Raw genomic sequence first — 13,051 nt, forward strand, 5'->3', positions numbered from 1 at the left:
AGTCATGGGATACCTGCTGAGGAGAGCTGCTAACAGGAAATGGAACCAGCCCAAAAGAAAGAAGTGTGTTGCAGTCAACAAAGCGGAATGAAATTGGAGATCTGAAGAGTGCTTTGGCATCAGACATAGAGATGCAGAGTTTGGAGTTTGCCCAGCTGATTTTTGGACTTGCTTTGGTCCAGTATTTCCTCACTATGCTCCCTTTCCTCCTTTTTGAAATGGTAATGTATATCCTGTGCCATTATATGTTAGAAGTATGCTTTGTCATTTTGATTTTACTGGTGGCTATAGGTAAGAGATTGCTGTGAGTCTCAGAAGAGACTTTGAATTTTAGACTTTTAAAGTGTTGAAACTGTTATAGACTATGGTGGCTTGTGAAGTTGGACTGAATGCATTCCTGTATTATGTTATGCTACAAGTCTCTGGGTGCCAGGGAGTAGAATGTGGTGGATTGAATAGGAATGGCCCCCATAGGCTCATAGACTTGAATGCTTGGTCACCAGGGAGTGGCACTTTTAGGAGCTGTGAACTTGGTGGAGGAAATGTGTTACTAGGGGTGGGCTTAAGGTTTTAAATACTCAGGCCAGGCCCAGTGTCTCTCTCTTCCTGCTACCTGCTAATCTGGAGGTAGAATTCTTAGCTCCTTATCCAGCACGGCGTCTACCTCCATGCCACCATGCTTCCTGTCATAATGTTAATGGACTGTACCTCTAAACCTGTAAGCCAGCTCCAACTATTTTCCTTTATAAGAGTTACTGTGGTCAGGTTTCTTCACAGCAATAAAAACCTTAACTAAGATACATAGTATGCTCAATTTTCTGAAAAGAAAAAAAAACATAAGCATCTTCCTTTTAGGAACCAAATTCGATCCAGAGTGATATACTTCTTAGCCACAATTAGCTCTGCCATCTCAGGGAGTGAAAGGCTGAGCAAGTTTTGATCTTTCCTGAACTCCAAGTGGCATACAACACAGCCCTAATTAATGTGGCCTAGGTCTGTTCTTTGTCAATGTGGCCAGCAGTGTCTCATTTATCTTCTTTGCCAGTAATCAGTGTTAAATGCACAAAGAACAGCTTGAGATTGCTACAAACATTGCAAAAGGCCAAAGATATGCATGTGCCTGGCCTAAAGAACACTATAATGTGTTTACCAAGTTCTGTATGACACAGTACTACTCCATTTGGGCCTCAGTGCTCTCCACAAACCATAGTGAAAATAATTTCATTTGGCACTATTTGAATACTCTTATTTTTAAGAATTGCTTAGCTTTATTTTCATCATGAAGAGTTTTCCTAGCCGGGTGGTGGTGGCGCACGCCTTTAATTCCAGCATGCAGGAGGTAGAGACAGGCGGATCTCTGTGAGTTCGAGGCCAGCCTGGTCCACAGAGTGAGTTCCAGGAAAGGCACAAAGCTACACAGAGAAACCCTGTCTTGAAAAAAAAAAAAAAGAATTATCCTTAGAATGTTTATAGTTGCATATTTAAATTTTTAATCTTATTTTATGTACATGAGTATTTTGCTTGCATTGTATGTATATGTACCACTTGCATGTCTGGTGCCCACATAAGAAGGCATCAGAACCACTAGAACTAGAGTTGCAGATGGTTGTGAGACACCATGGAGGTATTGGGAGTTGAATCTGGGTCCTCCAGAAGGGCAGCCAGTGCTCTTAATCACTGAGTTACCCCTCCAGCCCTTAGAATTACATTTTAAAGATAGTAATTCTAGGGCATTTTGGTCATATTATGTATTTGGTCTTACAGGGCCTGAGTTATAATAGGGACCCTGTGTAAATCAGAATGCATATCATCTTATTCATGTACCAGTTATAATCTGAGCTCAGAATTCTGCTTCTCCTGAAAGAGCAGGGACATTGGGAATGTCTAAAGCAGCTACACTACACTGCACACACACACACATGCACACACACACACACACACACACACACATACATACACACACACATACGCATACACATACACACACAGATGCACACACACACACTTTTTCAGGGAGAAAGTTTTGTGGCATTGAGCCATCAATAAGTCCTAGAAGCAGTGGCTTCATTTGATGCAGCATTGTGAATGTCTTGTATTTAAAGACCAGCAACCACAGCTGTCTGTTGGATGACATCAGTATATATAAATAATTTTGTATCTAGCCACAAAAGGTAATAATTGTGGATCAGTAATGTCACAAGGACACAGCCCAATGTCTTCTATAGGTAATATTTCATATAAAATGAAAACATAAATAGTCTAAGGCTTTTCTTTTGGAAGCCTCAGTATCTAGCAGGGACGAGTTTAAGTGCTTTCTGCATACTGTCTCCAATTCCCAGTATTACAGAACTGAAGGTGTTATAGGCCTCAATTTACAGATGAGGGTCTGGAAGGTCACATTCATGATAGCTTGAAATTGCATATGAGTAGCAGTAAATGTGTTGTAGCATAACTGTGTATAATTTTTTTTCAAATGTCATCAAAACTCTGCAAATCCCAATGAACTTCATTGAGTACAGGCCAAGCAGTGGACATCACCAACCCTGGTGTTTATGGAATATAAACAAAATAGACCAATTGCAGTGTGCACTTAGGCAATTCTAACCATTTCACAAGCTTCTTGGAGTAGACTAAGAGATATTGTGTTTGGGAGCAAGGCTTCTCCCAAAATCAATTTAACTGAAACATTAATATACATATTCACATACATTCATTCATATACTTGCATGCTTTTGTAGATGTAATTCTGAACGGTTTTATTAAATAAGAAACACAGAGCCAAGTGCAGAGTTAAAAGCCCTAGAGGTCAGAGCAGTAGCTAAGAGCTGAGACTTAAAACAGCCTTCTTACTACCCGCTGCTGCTGCTGTCCTTTCCCTGAGAAAGAGACCTATTTCCTGTATGTCTGTCTTTTTATTGACTTTCTATTCTGTCTTCTCATTGGTTGTAAACACAACCACATGACCTCCTCATCACTGCCTGTCTATACAGACCTCCAGGTCTCTATGGTTGGTATTGAGATTAAAGGCATGTGTCTCCATGGTAGCTGTATCCTTGAACACACAGAGTTCTGTCTGCCATGTGATTGGGATTAAGGGCATGTGCTACCACTGCCAGACTTCTGCTAAATGGCTTGTTATTAGCTCTGACCCCCAGGCAACTTTATTTATTAACATACAAAAAAAATCACATTTCAGCACAAATAAAATATCACCATATGCTTTTATGTATATGTTCATACATCTATGTGTATGTAGACACATACACATGTAGACAGAAGTTTTCCTGTGTCCTACAGCCATTTGGTCCCAAATAAACACACAGAGGCTTATATTAATTACAAGCTGTTTGGTATACGGCCCAGGCTTATTACTAACTAGCTCACTCATCTTAAATTAACCCATTTCTATTAATCTATGCATCACCATATGTGTTGTAGCTTTACCCGAGTTCTATTGTATCTTGCTTCTCAGGTGGCAGCTTGCAGTACCCTCCCCCCACTCCGCCTTTCTTCTCCCTTTTTTTTTTTCTTGGATTTTCCGCCTCACTATAACCTGTCTATAGGCCAGAGCAGCTTTTTTATTAACCAATGGTAGCAACACATATTCACAGCATACAGAAAGACCATCCCACAGCACACATATGCACATTTATAACCCAGAATTTTCAGAAACAGATTTGCAATTATGGCCAGTAGTAGAGATGATGATATATATGTAATTAACTATAATATTTTCTTACTATGAGACCGAAAGATACATTTATCTTAAGGCAGAAATATAGAAGTTCTGTAGGGTGGTGGTGGTGGCACATGCCTTTAATGCCAGAACTGTGGAGGCAGAGGAAGACTGATCTCTGAGTTTGAGGCCAGTCTGGTCTACAAAGCAAGTTCCAGGGTAGCCAAACTACACAGAGAAACCCTGCCCTGAAAGAAACAAAACAAAAAAGAAATAAGGGGGATCTAAATCCATCATTCACTACAAACTACCACAAAAATGACACTTTTAGGGCCAACAGGAGAATATACTTCATAACTCTTCCTTTCTGAATAGTATGAAGATGTGTTCAGAGAGATGTTTCTAGTTTCATGCTTCTTCATATGAATATCCAGTTTCCCCAATAATATTTGTTGAAAAGGCTCTTTTTTCCCATGTCTAGTCCATTCATATCTTCTCTGGTCCATTCACACAACCTGCTCTTTCACCTCATCTCATCACAGTTGGGTATGACTATTAACTACCTCCTTCCATTGGCAGCTCACATAGCCATTTCCAGTACTGTGAAAGCTAGTCCTGAGTGAGGAGGCTTTCAGGTCAGATCCAACTTGAATCCTCGGAAACTTATGCTCAAAGGGCATGATGTGGTGTCTTTGGCAACAGGAACTTAGCTTCAACTTCTAGGAGGCAACCAAGGGCAACATCAATAGGCTATACTGCTTGGGAGTCTTTTAGACTCCCCAGACCAATTTATTCCAGGGTTCACATTGAGGTCTTTGATCTATTGGGGTTGACTTTTGTGCTGGGTGATAGATAGGAGCCTAGTTTCATTCTTCTACATGTGGACATCTAGTATTCCTAGAATTGTTTGTTGGAAATTCTGTGTTTTTCTCCAATGTATGTTTTTAGCATCTTTGAAAATATCAGATGGCTATAGTTACAACTTCTCGTGTACTCATGTTTTGGATCTTCTATTCTGTTCCATTGGTCTACAGGTTCTGTGTCTGTTCCAGCACACTGTTTTTATTATTATAGACCTGTAATGTATCTTCATTAAGATTGAAAACCTCAAAGAAATAAACAAATTGGTAGATTATCCAAATCACCAAAGTTAAACCAAGAAAAGATCAAGAACCTCAATGCACCCATACAAAATAAGGAAAATAAATTAATAAAAAGCCTTCCCACTAAAATACCCCCAGCCCCAGATGAATTTACAGCAGAATTCTATCAGCTTTCACAGAAGATCTATAGCTAATACTTCTTAAACTATTCAAAAATAAACTGAAGGAGTGCTTTCAAACTTCTATGAAGCCAATATAACTCTAATAACAAAAGAAACACACATACATACACACACACACACACACACACACACACACACACACACACCCCAAAACAATGGAACAATATCCCTGATAAATATAGATGGAATAATCCTAAATACAATACTTACAAGCCACATATAGTTATATATAAAAAAAGATTATCCACCATGATCAAGTTGTCCTTGTCCTGGAGATACAGGGATGGTTCAACATGCATAAGTCAATAAATGTAATAAACCATATAAATAGGCTTAGAGACAAAAAATATATGACTATCTCATTAGGTGAAGAGAAAAAAGCCTTTGAAAAAAATCCCACATGTTTTCATGATAAAAATCCTTGAGTAGGACTGAATGAAATATACCTCAGTGTGGGATGTATATGACAAACCCACAACCAACATCATCCTAAATGAAGAAAAACTGGAAGCGACCTCATTAAGATCAGGAATGAAACAGGGCTTTCCACACTTCCCCCTTCTTTTCAATATAGTGTCCAAAGCACAAGTGGAGAAATAAGGTAAGAAGAGTTTAAACTGATACAAATAGGAAAAGAAAACTAAATTATTCCTGTTTGCAAGCAATATGATAGTATATATAATAAATGCCAGAATTTTCATCAGAAAACTTATATAACAAAGGGTATGAAAGTCCTTTAATATGAAATTTTTAAATCTCTGAAGAAAGATATTGAAGAAGACATTAGAAAATGGAAAGATGGTAAGATGCTACTAGATGGCAGAATTAATATTGCAAAGGTAACCATTCTACCAAAATCAATTTACAGATTCAACACAATTCCAATCAAAATCCCTTAAAATTCTTCATAGAAATAGAAAAAAATCCAAAAGTTTACATTGGACCACAAAAGACCTCAACTAGACAAAGCAATTCTGAGCAAAAGGAACAATGCTAGAGAGATTACCATTCCAGATTTCAAATTTCTTTCTTTTTTTTTTTTTTTCATGATTTCCCCAAGAGTTTCATAAAACATTTTGGTCATATTCACAGCGCCTCTCCCAACTCTTTTTAGATTCACCTCCCTTTTCCCTACCCACCTAATTATGTCCTTTTTTTAACCATTGAAGACAAAGTTGTGCTACTCAAATATCCTTGGGTGTCTCTAACTGGAGAGTGGTCAGCTTGCCAGGGGCTACATTCTTTTTATTTTATCTTTAATATCCCCCCCCCCCCCCCCCCCAGCTGAGGACTGAACCCAGAGCCTTGTGCTTGCTAGGCAAGCGCTTGTATCACTGAGCTAAATCCCCAACCCCAGGGGCTACATTCTTAAAGAAAACTACCCTCCACCCCACCCCCCACCCCACCCCCCACCCCCAGCCCCTGGTAGCTAATCAATGCTAATAGCTCTGCAGCTAGACAGTGGGATTGCAAGCCCAGCTCCTCTTCCTGCTTGGCAGTGATCTGGCTTAAGCTTGTATAAATTCTATACACACTGTCACAACTGCCATAAGTTAATATATGAACTGCCTTGCTGTGTCCAGAAGATAATGTTTCCTTGTTATCATCCACCATCTCTGGCTCTTACATTCTTTCCACTCCCTCTTCTATAATGTTCTCTGAGTCTTGGGAGAAGGGCTTCAGTATATAAGCTCCACTTAGGGCTGAGTATTCTGCAGTTTCTTGTTCTCTGTACCTTGGCCAGTTGAGGACCACTGTGTTAGTAACCACTACTGCCAACAGAACCATTGCAGTTGAGGGTGGAGGGATGCATTGATCTACAAGTATAATAATAAGTCATCAGATGTCAGCATAAAACTATTCACATCTATCAAAATAATAGTAGTAGCTTCTCCTTGGCAGCCTATGATCTGTCTAGCCACAGTTTCTTAGCCCACCAATGGTGCCGGGTATGTGGAGTTTATCTTATAGAACAGGACTTAAATCCAGTCGCAAAGTGGTGGTTGGTTACTACCATGAAGTTCACACCACTATTGTGCCAGTAGGCACGTCTTGTCGGGCCAACCATTACTGTAATTCACAGGGTTCAGAGCTGAGTATTATTGATGTTTTTTTCTTTTCTAGTGGCTTGTACAGTACCTTCCAGCACTATGGAACCTAGCCAGCAGGTATGAAGCCTCCATGTGAGCACCAGCTTCATTTCATCACGTTCTATGACCCAAGTACATGGTGTTTTCAGCAATAGGATCTTATTGTCAAGTTCTAAATGGTAACCAAGAGCAATGACTTGGGCCTATGGGACTTCATTGGCCAACAATTCCAAAAGGAGGAAGCCATTCCTGGGACTAGACTTTTTATCTTTTAGTTTCTGATATCTAGGAGAGGCATGGTTGCCCTGATTTGATATATATGGAAGCTTCTACAGTAGTAGATATTTATATGTCTTTTTCAAAATATCTTTTGTGTTATTTATTCCCCCTTACTCCTTACTCTATCTTACCCTCTCCACTCCCCAAACCAAGTTTAACCCTTGTCTTAGTTAGGTTTTCCATTGCTGCAATAAAACACCATAACCAAAAAGCAAGATGAGGAGGAAAGGGTTTATTTGACTTATACTTCCATATCACTGTTCATTATCAAAGGAAGTCAAGACAGGAACTCAAACGGGAGAAACCTGGAGGCAGGAGCCGATGCAGAGGCCATGGAGGGATGCTGCTTACTGGCTTGCTTTCCCTGGCTTACTCAGCCTATTTTATTATAGAGCCCAGGACCGCCAGCCCAAGAGTGGCCTCACTCACAATGGGCTAGGCCATTCCCCATCAATCACCAATTAAGAAAATGCCTTACAGCTGCATCTTATGGAAGCATTTTCTCAACTGAGGTTCCCTCCTTTCATATAACTGTGACTTGTGTCAAGTTGACATAAGACTAGTCAGCACAACCTGTACTGTTCCATTATTCCCTTTAATCTTTTATACCAGTGCATTAAGTCTACCATTTCTTGAAAGCCTAACCTCATAGCCCCTTATTAATATCCTCACTTCTATGCTTATTCCAAATTAAATATGCGTATCTGAAGATTCAAAGCTAACACACACAGATCAGAGAAAATTCTTTCTGAGCCTGGGACCCCTTCAAACCTCAGTGCATACTCATTTAGTACTGTATTTAGTCATTATTGTCTTAGTACACTCAACAACGTCATGTCTGTCTAAAGACAGAACTGCAATTCCCCAAGGAATAGAACTCATTCTGAAGGAATTGTTTCAACCCTGGTAGACTCTCAGTAGCACTCCATTGAGACCTAACTACTACTCAAAACAGTCTCCATATGGCTGTCCAATAAAACACATGTTCCAATGCCTTAAGAATTGCAAATTATCTGTAGTACTTGGCATTTTTCCTACATGCTCTCAAATGTCACACCAAAAACCCTAATAGCAAAATATGGTTATGCCCATATTACATATACTAAATTTAAATTAAGGTTAGAAAAGCATAAATCCAGCCCTCAAAATCTCCAAGGGACAAAGATTGAATTCAATTATAGACTCAAGCATGTCCGATAAACCTTGACCCCACTGACATTTTGCGTTGATTCATTGCTTGGTGTGAGATCATCCTTTATACTGTAGGATGTGTGGTGTCCTGCCTGGCCTCTGCCTGCTAGACATCTGTATCATTTTCTACTAAAAGTAATCAAAACGTTCCCAGATGTTGCCCAGTATAAAACTTACTCCTGTTCAAAATATGTTAGAAGCTAGGTATGGTGACCCACACATAAAATACAACTTCTCTCTCTCTCTCTCTCTCTCTCTCTCTCTCTCTCTCTCTCTCTCAAAATAAAAAATGCACAAAAATTCCCTCATAAGAAGAACAGAGAAAGAAGGAGATAAACACAAAGAGAGAGAGATAGAAGACACTATATAAAAATATTTAAATATAAGTAAGATTCGTACATGTTTATGTGCATATGTTCAGTTGGGTGCATGCATGGGTGTGTGCATGTGCTCGTGTGTGTGTGTGTGTGTGTGTGTGTGTGTGTAGGTGTGTATGTGTGTGTGTGTTTTGTAGTGTGTGTGTGTGTGTGTGTGTGTGTGTGTGCATGTGCACGTGCGCACATGTGTGTATGTATCTGTGTTTTTGTGTGTAGTGTGTGTGTTTGTATGCATTGTGTGTGTAGTGGATGTACATGTGGTTTGTGTGTGTGTGTGTTCATATGCATTGTGTGTATAGTGTATGTACATATGGTATGTGTGTGTGTGTGTGTGTGTTTCTTGGACCTTGTACATGCCACATTATGCTAGTACTCTACCACTGAGCACACCCTAAGTCACGGTTTTAATATTAAATATACTACAGTGAAATAAATATTAACTCTCTTAAATAAATAAGTTAACATTTTAATTAAAAGTCTGTTTTTGTTAGAAGTACTAAATGTAATCTTAAGTAAATATGGTTATAAAATGAAAATGTAGTATCTGGTCTAATTTTTTCTGTGCATATATACACCAAACAATATAACTTTAAAAAGATCAAGGTGTCAAAGTGATTGTCAATCTGGAATAGGATATAGGTCATATTTGTCTTCCTTACAGTATATTATCTTTCTATATTTATTAACAAATGTCTCTTTTGTGGCATATTATGACAGTTTAAAAATTCTAGAAATCTGTTTACTTTCAAATCTACACTAAGAAAAAGAGAGACTGTTGGGTCTGACTCCAAATACATTCAAAGGAAAGAATGGTCCTCTGACAAATTTAAATTACTGATTGGCAGTCTTTCTTTAAAAATCAATTGATTAAATTAGTATACAAAGTAATGTACTTCATTATAACATTTTTACAATTTTGTTCATGTGAGTTCTCTTCCCCAACTCTCCCTCTGCCAGCCTCCTTCCTCCTCTGCCTAACTGCTCTCCTTCTGATTTCACGGATATCCTATTACAAGTCAAGCTGTCCATCACCAAATGAGACTGTATACTGCAAACTCACAGCATAATTTTATTTAGTGGGTCATTAGTTTTAATTGCATGTACCTCTGTGATCTGCAGACCTCTGAGCTGAGAAGGTACCACAAAGCTTTATCCTAGAGCAGCAGTGTCTATGCATGACATGGTACAAGGACACAGACAATTCATCTAGAGAATTCTTCCACATCCTAGGCTTCAAAGGGCAAGTTTCTTCCTAACAAATAATCAAACAAGAACAGGATATAAATCTGCTCTAAAATTGTACCAGTCACTTGGAAACCCACCCACCATGGAGAGGCAGCAGGCATGCAGAAGAACCAGAGCTGCAGGACAGAACATTGCAGGAAAATCGAAAGAGAATGCAAGAGCAGCCTGTTTACGGTGCTGGGAGATATCATCACCATCCCTGAAAAGTTAAGACACTATGAAAATAAGTGATTGCTGGGCAGCAGTGGTGCATGCCTTTAATCCCAGCACTCGGGAGGCAGAGCCAGGAGGATCTTTGTGAGTTCGAGGCCAGCCTGGGCTACAGAGCAAGATCCAGGACAGGAACCAAAAACTACACAGAGAAACCCTGTCTTGAAGAGAGAGAGAGAGAGAGAGAGAGAGAGAGAGAGAGAGAGAGAGAGAGAGAGAGGGAGAGGAGCTATCAACAACCTGGAGACCTCAGGTGCTTAGAGAAATGAAATCAGTTGAAAAGAAGACAAGAGAACTGAAGGAAAAATACTGGATCTCAGAGACAGAAATCATTTTTGAAAAAAGCTAAAAATCTTGGAAAACCAACTAAGGAAGTCCAACATTCTTTAAATGAGAGCTTCTGGAAGAGAAATGAAAGGATATGGAGGGGCAATTAAAAATTGTGGATATTTTTGTTTCAAAATAGATTATATTCTTGAAGTCCCTGCTTCAAGAAGCCTGTTAAATAAACTAAAAATGCACAGCTAAATGCAAACCAGTGGATTAACTGAATAGCATAAAGACAACTGGATAGGGAGCTGATTGCACACACAGGGAAGCCACATCAGATGTCCTGGAAAAGAGCTGTCCACCCCACAGTTCATTCCAAAACAAACACTCAACGGGAAGCACAAATTAAGAGACTGAGAAAAAGATCATAATCAATTGTTTTGCTGAAAGAAGTATTTTAAAACACAGTTTAGGGGCAGAAGAGATGGCTCAACCATTAAGAACACTTGATGCTCTTCCAGAGGACCTGAGTTCAGTTCCCCGTATCTGTATTAGGTGGCTCACAATGACCTGTAGCTCAAGCTCTAAGGAATCCAATGCTCTAGCCTCTGACTTCTTCAGGAAGCTGCATTCACATGTACATACCAACTTGTGGGCACAAACACCTCCTCGTGATTAAAGTTAATTATTTTAATCTACTTTTGTCTATCATATTTTAGCTGACAGGTAGATGATGGTGATGGTGAAGATAGACAGACAGATAATATCATTTAAATTTTGTATACTTATATATATAATTAAATGTACTAAAGGTAAGGTATTTGGGGTAGATAGTTGGTAGTATCATTCCTTATTAACTTTCTTAGTGGGAGAGTATACCAATTGGATATCCACTACCAAATGGTCAGCCCTGAAAACATATATACACGTAACATTACACAGACTGACTAGGTGGTATCTATGTGCAGATATATATTGCTGAATCCATTCACCATGAACACATGTGAGTGAGCATCCTCATTCTGCCACTCTCTTCACACTGCAGCGCTACTGAAAATCTTGCCCTGAACATCAGATTCATTAGAAACTTCCATTTTGTAGAAAAACAGTGACAAAGCCTTTGGCAAACATACATAAGACTTTCTAGAATAAACATGTGGCCTCTGAAGTATGCCGCACCTGTTCTGACTACATCTAGCTGATGCTCAAATCAGACAATGCATTTTTAGTCTGTTTTTTTCATTTAATATTACTATTTTGGTTGTCTTATCTTTGTATTCTCAGTGTTACCAGAGTTCATGGTGTTTGACAAACATTTAGTCAGATCAAATTAGTAAAAGAAATTGTCCTTTGCTTCTCTGAGTATCATTGAAGATTTAGACACAACACTGTCTAGATTCTAGCCTACATCAAGGGCAGTACCACATGATGTCAGACAGGGTTGGCTAAAATAAAACTCAGGAGGAATGAGCTGCACACCAGACAGTCTCATCAGGAGATGGGGCTTCAATATTCCACATTGTAGGAATGTTCCTCCATGTTCACCATCTCAGGCAGGACACAGACTCTCCAGTTTTAGTTGAATTTGAGAAGGGCAGCCATCACCTCATCATTCAACTTAAGTCAAAGACCTGCTCACCTGTGCATGCCAGTGCCACAGATTCAGAGATCAGCATACATTGCTCTGGGTATGGAGCTGAATGAGAGCATTGTCTGAGGCTCTCCTGTGCTTTGCATTGATCTATATAATCTTGGTTTGTTTTTCCAGTAGTGAAGGGTCTTCTGGCTTAGCCCAAGGTTTATCTGGAAAGCCCAGGAGACGGTAGGCCATGAAGATGATGCTTTTGGAGTGGCAGTACTAGGTCAGTTTGTCCTGAACTCAAACTCATCACTCTTTTATGTTCAGTCGAGACTCATTCAAAAGCCTTTCTATCTGCAAGGGGTTAAAGTAGGAGACCCTCAGCGCTTTCACTAGCCCCAATCTACCAGTTCTTCCATGACTCCCAGGCATCCAAGAATGTTATCTTACTGGTGAGAACATTGCTTCATCATCGTTGGGGGAATGCCTTTCTGGGATGAAGTCCCTGTGACCAGCAGATAAGAAAAACATTCAGATAGTTTCAGATGCATGAAGGTCTTCCAACAGCCTGCCCTCAACTTCCCCTTTTAAAATGTGTACCACTCAGGCTGATGTGAACAGCCCGTGCTGCCACCTGAGGCCATGTTGATGTCTGTGACCTGTGCTGCCACTGAGGGTTATGATGGTGTCTATGATTTATGCTGAGGGCGTGTTGATGTCCATGGTCTGTACTGCAGAGGACTATGGTCTGTGCTGATGCTGGAGGCCATGTGATGTCCATGATCCATGCTGCTGCTGACTGTAAAGAGCAAAGAAGCTTCTTTGGCAGTGGTGTTGATGACTGCAGTG

General features: G+C 39.7%; 1 pseudogene; it reads right to left on the reverse strand.

Annotated features, from left to right (window-relative positions):
* Positions 1–12,129: 12,129 nt before the first annotated feature.
* Positions 12,130–12,743, reverse strand: LOC118569374 (annotated as a pseudogene).
* Between the last annotated feature and the right edge of the window lie 308 nt (positions 12,744–13,051).

The sequence above is a fragment of the Onychomys torridus genome, chromosome 18, assembly GCF_903995425.1.
Source record: "Onychomys torridus chromosome 18, mOncTor1.1, whole genome shotgun sequence".
NCBI classification, from domain to species: Eukaryota; Metazoa; Chordata; class Mammalia; order Rodentia; family Cricetidae; genus Onychomys; species Onychomys torridus.